Source organism: Pavona decussata, unplaced genomic scaffold (genome assembly GCF_977016875.1).
Source record: "Pavona decussata unplaced genomic scaffold, jaPavDecu1.1 SCAFFOLD_14, whole genome shotgun sequence".
Classification (NCBI taxonomy): Eukaryota; Metazoa; Cnidaria; class Anthozoa; order Scleractinia; family Agariciidae; genus Pavona; species Pavona decussata.
In genome coordinates, this window is record NW_028145437.1 from 1,186,415 (window position 1) to 1,196,968 (window position 10,554).

Sequence of the window (10,554 nt, forward strand, 5' to 3'; positions counted from 1 at the left end):
AGAAGTAGTCACTATGTTAATTTCGTTGTCCTACTGTATATCAAAGGCGTCTCCGAAAGAATTTCTAAGGTTTTGCTGAGCAATAATCTTAAAGTTGGTTTTAAACCTCTCAACACTTTGCGTGCACGCTTCCCACTGCCCAAGGGCAAACGTTCTGCTTTACAATCAAGATGTGTGGTCTACAAAATTGGGTGTTCTGATTGCAATTTTGTGTACTATGGGCAAACGGACAGAGCCTTGGCAACAAGGATCAAAGAACACAGAAGAGCAGTCCGTGTTGGCGATAACAACTCAAAGATAGCGCAACACGCGAATCAGTTTGGCCATAGTATAGATTTTGACCAAGCCACCATTGTCGACAAGGCGCGTGATTACCACAAGAGACTTTTCCTTGAGGCCTGGCATTCTCTACGAGACCGAAATGCGGGCAATGAGCCTATTGATGTTTCGGGAATTTATAGCTCACTCACATGATTTGTTCTCTCGCGCGGTGATCGTTCGTTGCGCGTCGTGATTGTAGCACGCGCAAACTGTGAACCATTAGATAAGCGTTTGCTTATTTGTCATTTTTTTAAACGGACGAAGGCCGAAGATTTTCGGCCGAAACGTCTTGTTAAGTTTTTATAAACGTTTGGTTTTTAACGTTTTAAAAGTCAGTGTCATACACATTTTAGATTACATTATGTGCATTCCTGACTGCAATTTCAGTATATTTCATTTGATTATTTTTTTATGAAATTCTGAAATTTTCTCATGAAAGATCTGGACCGACAAAGTAGTCGGAAACCTAAAACTTAAATGAAGATTCATAAGATTTATATGCCGAGATGAATTGCAGTGTTGCATATGGTAACGAATTTATGTTATATCTGTTAAGCAAAGATTAATTGTAGCGAAATGTTTGTTTATACCTTGACACGATTGCAGAACCTTGGCAACACAAGTTGGCACGCGTCATAGTCACCGATTACGTCATCAAGGGGAGCCTCGTTTCTAGGCCGCATTGCACTTAGCGAGCGCGCCGAGCTCCCTGTCGGGAGACTTGGGATTGAACTCGATAGCGCGAGGCTCTGGGCGCTGTTGGTCATAACAGCTCAACGTGTGACCTCTGTGACGTCTACAGTGACGTCACATTAGACCGCGCGCCTGTGATGTTAGTCCTCGCGCACAACACTAGGATGCAAGCAGTCCTACTTTTTTCCTCAGATCACGCGCGCAAAGCAACGGAAAATTATGCAAATTAGAAAAGTGAACGAGGTTCGGTTCCCTAGAAATCGTGCGGTCGTGACAGATCTCCTATGTATGTAAATCTTTATTTATACATGTAAAATCATCAGTTATGCTAAAGTTAAAAACTAAAACTAATTACAACTGCTTTACAAGATTGCCGTGTGGGAATCCGATATATCAGCTAACTTCTTGATATTTCGCTTAAAATGCTCAACGGATAAAACATTTTTTAAGTTTTTGGGCAAGTCTTAAGAGAATCTTAAGAGAGAATCTTAAGAGAATCTTAAGAAAATCTCAAGAGAGCAAAGAGACTGTTTGCAGTCTAACGGAAACAAACATTTTAATTATGACCTTATTTTATTAGAAGCTACATCTTATTCCATCTTAAAACAATCCAAAATTAATCGCAAAGAATATAAACAGTGCGCTGGTGGCAGCCTTTGGTAGAAAGATTAAAAAACAATTTCAGTTTAAGTTGAAAAATCACCATTCGTCGTTGCACATAAGTTTCAGCTAAAACTTTCAACGTGTAATGGCGGCTTTCGTATTTGATTTAAGACGAAATCAGTTACTCATTCTTTGATAATGTAGATCCTCTTAAGTATTTTTTTTTTCCTGAGAACAGATTTTCAACTGAAATGATCCTCTGTTATAAGTATGAATAAAACTTTTGTGCAAAGGTGAATAATCTGGACCTGCTGGTAATAATGACAGGTGGACTTGAGCTTTTTGACGCTTGATTGAAAGATGTAACAGGGGCTTTTGGGGGCATTTTAGCTCCGTAGCTAAGCGAGAGGTGCCCTGCTACCTACCGGGATCTTTTACGTCAAGTGGACCAGATCTTCTTCACAGGAACATTGCGTTTAATGCAGATCTTGACTCAATCTCTTACAGGCAGAACTCTGGTGTGACCCACAGCTTTTACTGAAGAACATTTTTTATATAAGACCCGTAGCCAGTAGTATTTCGACAACTCAATTTCACTTGCGTAAGCTTAACAAATGGAGCAAATTTTAAAGAAATTACTTTTCGCGCCTTTACAAACTGAAGCTTATTTCTTATTCGAAAGAACAGCGCGGGGTGTTCAAACACCTATCGGTTTTACTTGACGGTTACAAAGGCTCCGATATTTCCTAAATTGAGTGAAATCTATTTTTACTGAAATATGTCCCGTAACAAAGACAATCATTGGCCTTACTTCAAAAATAGGAGAATATTTGTATCATGATCCCTAAAGGTTTACTACGATTGAATGCAAATAGCCTCTGTTTTGGTTTAATTCAGAGGCTCAAAGAGAAGACTGAAGAAGTGGAGCTGCAACTAGAGCAAATAGAAGAGTTAAAAATTAATCAGTATTACTGATCAATCTTTAACTCTTCTATCTGCTGTTAGTAATGAAGTACACTGACTTTACGGTGACATGCATTGTTTCTCAAGATGGCATCCTCTAAATCCGTTGGACCTGTATTTTACTTAGCTCTGTTGTTTCAGGGATAGGCTCCATTGTTTCTATTGTTTGTTCATTACTGTGCTATTGTTTTTTCAGCCAATTCTGTGAGCCGCATGAGAGCTACGTGGGCTAGTAATTAAAACAAAATTAACGATCTGATTGGCTATCAGCAGACATGATTTGAGCATTAATAGTATAGTTTGCGGGTCGTTCCTTGAGGGCCCACAACAAGCCAGGAGTCTAATTATTGCAGAAACATTGTTCCCTTAGAAAGAGTAACTGTCTTTCTTTTTGCGTACACACAAACATTTGCTGCGGAAATATTTTTGCTTCCGTGAAACAAAGAGAAAATGGATTATTTTAAGTTCTCTGCTATGTCACTGCGTTTCGCCGCAGAGAAAATGTTTAAATTCTAATAAGCAGAAAAACAACAGACAGTGATGAAGGAAGGACACGACCAGTTGTATTTATTGGAGGGAAGAATGAAAAGGCAAAACATACAAGCAATAACAGTGGCGAAGCAAAAGAATGAAAAGGGAAAATTACATGGACAACGTAAGCTACGAAACTAAATACAATCAAAATACCAGAAAGTTAAGCTCGACAAGATGCGACCGCTAAAAGGCTGTATCGAGTGACGAGCGCGAGAGGCTAGTCTGAAATGTCAGCCGTCTTCTCCCCCAGCCCCTGTGGGTAAAGGGGAGGAGACGGCTGACATTTCAGACAAGCGAGGGGCGAAATACCATGATGTGAGGTAGAAATCCCTAGGGGAAGCTGAGGCGATAATTGCAAATGCCGAACATTTTTTTCCCGGAACGAATGATAACCGTTTGCCAATCAGAGAAACCTTTTTGGGTTAACAACCTTTCCAACTTTTAATACGGCCTTACGGGTGTTTTGCGACGCCGAAGACGTGACTTCAAAATAGAAATTCAGGTTACTTTTCAACTACATCTCAACTGGTTTAGCTTGCACAATGTATATGCACAGTATGTGGCACGAGACATACAAACGGTTGACGAAGTGAATGGAGGACAGGCTGCGGTGAGTGGGAAGCAAATTCGTACCTACGACAACCATAGAACCACATTTACACTTTGCAATGGCTTGTACAGTGTTATTTCTGTTTCCCTGAAAATAATTAGTCTGTAAAACTAAAGCAAACCAAGAGAACACTTACCAATAGTTGCCAGCAAGATTTCAAATTTTCTCACCTTCGTTACAAGGGGCTTTCAAGTATGAAATAAAATATAACTGTTATACTCTATTAAAGCTATCGTACTCTGATTGAATTTTGTCCCGTTTTGGTCTAAAAGTACTAAATATTCTTTACCGCAGAGCTCTTGATTAAAATATGACAAGACTTAATTAAGCTAATCAAGCGCTAGACGACAGAGATGGAAAACTTGATTTCGATTGATTACATCACTGAAGAACTTGATGGTCTGAAAGGTGAGCTGGAAATATACAAGCCAAGTGCAGAAGAGATGGAGAATTATCTCGAATATGTTCAAAGGATCGAAAAGGAAGAATGCTAATGAAGTTGAAAGAATTCACAAAGAACACCAAGAAGAATTGCAAGCTGTGAATTCAAAACATGTTGCCGAATTGGAAGATCTAAAGTTGTTGCCGGGAATCCCGAATCATCGAGTTCGAGTTCCAGTTGGACTTCGAGTTGGACTTCGAGTTGAAGTTCGAGTTGGAATCGGAGTTGTACTACTATAAAAATACAAAAAAACAAAATATTTCGTTATTTTTTTTACTAATATAAAAATACAAACAGCAAAATAGTTCATTATTTTCGAGAGCGCGCTCTGGAAGGGCTCCCAAATGAAATCGGACCCCTTCCCCCCTCCCCCCTTCTTCCCCAAACGAAGGATGGCATGTATACGATTTGTTTTCTTTCGAAAAATGTAGATACCTAAGCATGGTCTATACGAAAACGAAAATGGTGTACAACAAAAGAAAACAGTTTCGATCTGTTCAATTTAAAAATACCAACGAATTTTCAATAAAAAATATCCCTACCTGAACTCCCTTGTCTGTTGTCCTTTCTCCTATGTGGTTTTTGGAACGATTGAGCGCGATTTCAGTGAGTTTTAGTTCCATTGATTTTCTCTCTTGTATGGCGATACAATGTAAGTGTTGTCTTCGTTTCATCATCGATCTAAACAGTCTTTTGAAAGAGACTGAATAAACAAATAACGTTTTGTCACAAGCGGCGGTGGTCCCCTGTGAGAAAACGATCGTCGCCCGAAGGGTAGAAAGAGACGTAAGGGATTTTTGCAGATGATGGAAATCGGTGAAAATCGATAAATTGATTTCGTGTGTCAAATCGATGCTATTGATTTTTCATGAAGTCTAACTCGAACTCTAACTCGAAGTCCAACTCGAACTCGAACTCGAATCCAAACTCGATGATTCCCTACTCCCGTTGTTGTCTAATAAAAAAGCTATTTACGCCGTTCATTTTTTTTGTCAAATCTATCGAGCAACGGTAATTGCTGCTGTTCTCTTCAGGAATTTAATGGCGATTGGGATGAATTCGTCTCTAGGGATGTGACCTCGTCCCGGCATCTCGGGATGGAAGAACTGTGCACTCGAAAATACATGTTTAATCCCGTGACGATACTCCTCTGGTCTCATGTAAACGAGACCTTACGTAATATACCCGGAATATATAACAATATTTTAGTTATGATGGCGTAGTTAGAATCAACATCGGAAATGTTCCTTGTTGCCTAGTGTCCTTCGTGACCTGGGAAGTTGTGAAGGTTTTGATTTGAAGTTTCAATTAAGTTGAAATATAAAAGAGACACTGAAGACTACTAAAATTTTTTCTCGCAATCAATCAAATTAATCAGTTTTCAAAAATCTACCATTGTTATAATTTCATTTAATCATTAATTATTAAATAAAATAATGTTTAAAATTTTGAATTGTAGATTCTTGTATTTCAACAAGTTTTGCTACCTTGGTGTTATATAAAAACAAAATATCCGCTTTCACACTAGAAGACAGTGTGGGATAAGGACAACATTTAGTCGATTTGAACATCAATTTTACATATTAGCTCGTATTAAGGACAGTAGCCACTAATGCAGAAGTATTTTTGCGCAGTTTATGACTATGCGGAAAAAGCAGATCCTAGCAAGGGTTATTGGAATCCAAAAAAAAAAAAAAAGCTTGGTGGTAACTACGCAGTCTTTAGAGATAATTCAACAACAATAATTCTAAACACAAAACAATGTGTGCCATTTTTTCCCAAATTGATGCTTAATTGTCTCTGAAAAAATGCGTGCTAACCCCTAAATTTCTTTCCAGATTCCAATACTGAACCCTTGCCGAGATCTGCTTTTCCCTCGTAGTTATTAACCGCGCAAAAATGTCTCTGTTTTAGCAGACACGGCCATTAAGAAACACGACTTTCTTGGACCATCTCGAGATAAACAGAACAGTATCATTGCTTACTGATGAAGATCACTACATCCTTTAGCTAGTTATGTTCGTCCTAGTATGAAACCACAAACATCTTGCATTGCAGGTATCTGTTTGTTCGTCATACTATGTCATGGGCACAGGACATAGTATGACGAACATTTTACGAGAGTGGGTGAGGGTTAAAATGCTTGAAAGCTGCACTCGGTACTAGCACATACTCTAGCTTTGTAAACACTTAAAAAGCTGCAAAATAAAAAAAAAATAAAAATAAAAATTAAAACAAAACTGATTTATTTAAGGAATTTCATCTTTTCTTCCTTGCTTTATCTTTGGTAAACCCCAGTGTGAATTTACTACTGGCTGCAGGCTAGCACTATTCTTAGGTACAACAGCTTTTTGGGCCTTCAGTTTTCTTACTTTTCTTACTTATGCTAGTCTGTTCAAGAATCAGCTCCTATTGACTAATGAATGCAGTCTTAAATGTGAAAGAGTGCTCTGTTTCCAAGTGATGGGTGACACTTAAGGCCTACTTTATAATGTTACTACTTATGGACCGGGGGAGGAGTCGGGTGGGAAAGCGCGTGGGAAGAGATTGATATAAAACCAGTCCGTAATATCTGATCCTCCTTCGAGTTACTGCTATACCTTCCTTTCCTTGCCTGATTAAAAAAAACGTACTGAAAGCAATGGTTTCGGCCTCAAATTTCATATGCACTCCTCTCCTCCATTTATCTAATTTTGAAAACAGGTAAGCACCCTCCTCCTCCCCCCCCCCCCCCCCCATCCCTCACAAAAAATGTTCCGATCTTTCACTATGAAAAATAATAACTGGTGTTTATGTTTAAATATCTGTCCTTATGGGCGACGTTTCTGACAGGAGGACGGTTGATGTTTTGGCCCACGCGCGACACGTAACACCATAATTTCCTTCAGGTAGCGATGATCTAGGGTGCTTACCATTTACGTGGAAAACCCGGAAATCCCAGTTGGAAAATCAAATGGTGCGCATCATTCCATTTGGAGTAATTTGGAAATTACGGGCCTCTGGTTAAAGTGATGCATTTTTATTACTTTTTTTGGGATTTACAGCTGATGTTCATACATTTTGCATGTTATCCATCTCCTGTTAAGACAAGCCAAATCATTTCGTATTTATGCCGAAAATGTCCATCCGGGTGGTTAGCTTAAATGGTAAGCACCCCCAGACACGTTTGATGGCTTGTACCGCGTAGTCGTAGTTTTGTACCGCCAACAATGGCCTTAAAACAACAACCCTCCATTTAATTTTCAGTGCAATAAACTTGACTTGAAAAAATTCACTCGTGCCTTACCTCTAAGCAAACAAACGGCGCCAAGTAGCACGAGGGTTTGTTTACTTAGAAAGCCACAAAATTAAACTTGGCGATTCTTTCTCTCGCCGAATGGCCATAGACATAGCCATAAATTCGACTGAATTTTTTGCGAAGAAAATTAATTAACAGTTATTCACCGAAGTGGAGGTGAATAGTGATAAATCGCGGCGAGGTGAATATCCATCACTTTCATCGAGATTGAGGGAATAATTGTTTTAGTATGTACCACACAAGCTGAATAACTGGTGGACCAAAATATTATTTTACTTCCGACAATATACCGACAAATGGTGCGAAATTTTAAAATCTCGCGCGCCACGGAGTAAGCGATTTCTTATTGATTGTAAAAAAGTTCTGTCTCGCTTTCTTGCAGACAAATAAAACTCTTGAGGCAGTTGTTTAGTTTCTACGGTGTCATTTCTTCACTTTTTCGGTGAAATTCGGTCAAAATGAAGGAACGATTACGATCCGGCTTTCAACACCGACGTTTTCACCTTTCTTCATTACAGGAACCGAAATGCTTCTGGTGAACGGAATACAAGCGGGATTTCATTTTTTTTTTCGCCCCTTCGCGCTATGTAGTTTAGTTAACCCGAGTTAAAGGGCAACCCTACCTGTGAAATTTTGCTTGTGAACCCGGGCTACCTTTAACCTTCTTGCTAGGGTAACCTTGTAAACATGCCCTAAAAAGGAACAGCTTACCGTTACGATCGTTATAACAACCGTCGGTTGAAAAGCAACAACAACAATAACAACCAAAAAGAATGGAATAGTTGTTGTACTACGAGGGAAATGGAATCATGCCTCCTACGCGGAAGTCCAGTTTGAAAAGATCCACCCCAAGGCCAGGAAACTGTTGCGAGCCTCTTTAACTGGTCCTTTGTCCCAAAAGGGCCTGTCCGGGAGTCGAACCCGGGACCTCTCGCACCCAAAGCGAGAATCATCCCACTAGACCAACAGGCCTTCACATTGGCAGTGGCAGTGGTTAGTGGCATCATTTATGTTCAGATGGTGAACCACCTGTAGCAATTTGATAAAACGCCAGTAAAACAAACAACAAACATTCTGGTGCCAAAGAAAAGGGGAAGCACAGACTGTCCCAAACCTTCGTGTTTGTTTTATTGACGGGAAGTGCGTACTTTATGCCTTATTAGAAAGCGGTACTGGTGATTCTGCAGATCATCGACCTTATGTTAGATATGAAGAAAAGCTAAAATTAATATTTTAAAATCGGACGTTCGCAGTTAGGCTGGACTCTAATTTTTATGAACCCGTCAGTGGAATCATTTTTTATTGATCGAAGCCGCCGGGTTTGTAGTCTAGTGATTGGAATTCTAACCCCGCATGAAATCACTCAGCAGCGTGGTTATTTTCTAAAATTATTACCGCACCCCACCCCTTCAATGCTTTTAGACGTCTACGTTGTCTGTAGCATAAATAGGGTCATATTTGTAAACCTGTTCTATGTTAGTACTACAGTATCGTGATTTAGTTTGTTTTCGATTACCCCCAAATCGCTTGGGGTAAGTCTCTATGTTCCACACTATGACGACATGACTGCGAACGTTCAATGTTCAAATACTGATTTTAGCTTTGTTTGAGATCCAACGTTCTGGTTAAAGGGGACAAGAACGTAGCTTTCTTAACATTTGAATCGAATTTATAGTGCCAGATACATCCATCCGAAGTAGATACGAGTTAAAACGCGCCTTTTCACATGTTAAGGGGGGACTTAACCTAAATTGGAATAAAATTTGAAGTGGTTTTAAGAAGGGATAGAAGAAAGAAAATGCGGATTTTTGGAACACTAACAGACAGTTGATACCCACGCAAGAGCACCCCAGGTTGCTAGTGGACTAACTTGGTATCCGTCTATTAATTATTAACTATAAATTCTTATTTTAAAACTTCACTAATTCTTCAATATTTCTTATTTCTCTTAATTTAACCAATCCTTCTAGAAAAACTATCTCCTCCCAAATATACCCAAAAATCACCCCAAAATTCACAAAACACCCCACAACATAGATTTACGGGATGAACATAGAGTTTTTGGATCGCTTGAAACGTGAACGAGATATTTCCATTAAAGCCATGTAAAGTGCGGCAAAATAGCGTTTACGTTAAGTCCCCCCTTAATATATATCTATAAAAAAAAAAAGAAAAATAATTTGAGCAAAATGGTCCCCCGTCTCTGCTCCCCACCTACCCCCCTCACCGGGGTAGGCTTACTGGGCGCAGAGTCTCTGGAGAGTCCCACCCTCATCGGTCCACCCGCACCAGGGAGCTCCTGATGATGCTGAAAACACTATATAAGACGCGACAGCGTCTCTTCCTCCCGTGTGGGACACATTTTCTTAGATGTGCTCGAGGCGCAGCCTCGTTTTCATTCACAACTCTGGCAGAAGTCTTAAACTCGTGAATTTCTTGACATCTTTTAGGTTTATGTCGATTACATCAAGGATTTTCTTGAAAATGTTCGTCTTAAGGCTCCACAGAATTACTAATACCCCTAATAGAAAATGGCTTACGAGCACATGCTTCCCACTAAGATAATAAACATAGAAGTTAAGGGCAATATTTTTTCCTTTTTCTTTTGGCGCTGGGATGTTTTTCTGTGTATCTTAAACAGTGCTTTCAAATTGTTGCAGGTGGCTTACCAGATCTGAAAATTAATGATGCCACTAAGCATTGCCGTCGTGGCAATAGGAAGGCCTGTTGGTCTAGTGGTATGATTCTCGCTTCGGGTGCGAGAGGTCCCGGGTTCGACTCCCGGACAGGCCCTTTAGCCTGTTTTTTACTTCCCCTCTCCCCACCCCTCATCTTCCACTGGCATTTTTACTTTTATCCTCTTTATCACGCCAGCCTGCTGCAATTTCTTAACATTTTTTTTACTGTAATGTTATTTTTATATTCAAACGCTCAAACCCTCCTGGGATGAAGGGATGCTGCAGGAAAGAACAAATATTTCATTTTCCCAAATTTGGAGCTGCAGGATGATGATGTTCTTTTCAACTCCCCCTAACTTTTTTGTATTCCGAATGGGTCAGAAAAAAATGTCAGGAAAAACAATTTGAAAGA

At 39.6% G+C, this 10,554-nt stretch overlaps 2 non-coding genes across 2 annotated transcripts; one reads left to right on the top strand and one right to left on the bottom strand.

The window, feature by feature from the left end:
- Nucleotides 1-8,364: 8,364 nt before the first annotated feature.
- Trnap-ugg (transfer RNA proline (anticodon UGG)) lies at nucleotides 8,365-8,436 on the bottom strand. The gene has a single exon. It is a non-coding gene; the product is annotated as a tRNA-Pro (tRNA).
- A 1,749-nt stretch (nucleotides 8,437-10,185) lies between these two features.
- Nucleotides 10,186-10,257, top strand: Trnap-cgg (transfer RNA proline (anticodon CGG)). Its single transcript has one exon. It is a non-coding gene; the product is annotated as a tRNA-Pro (tRNA).
- The last annotated feature ends 297 nt before the right edge of the window (nucleotides 10,258-10,554 follow it).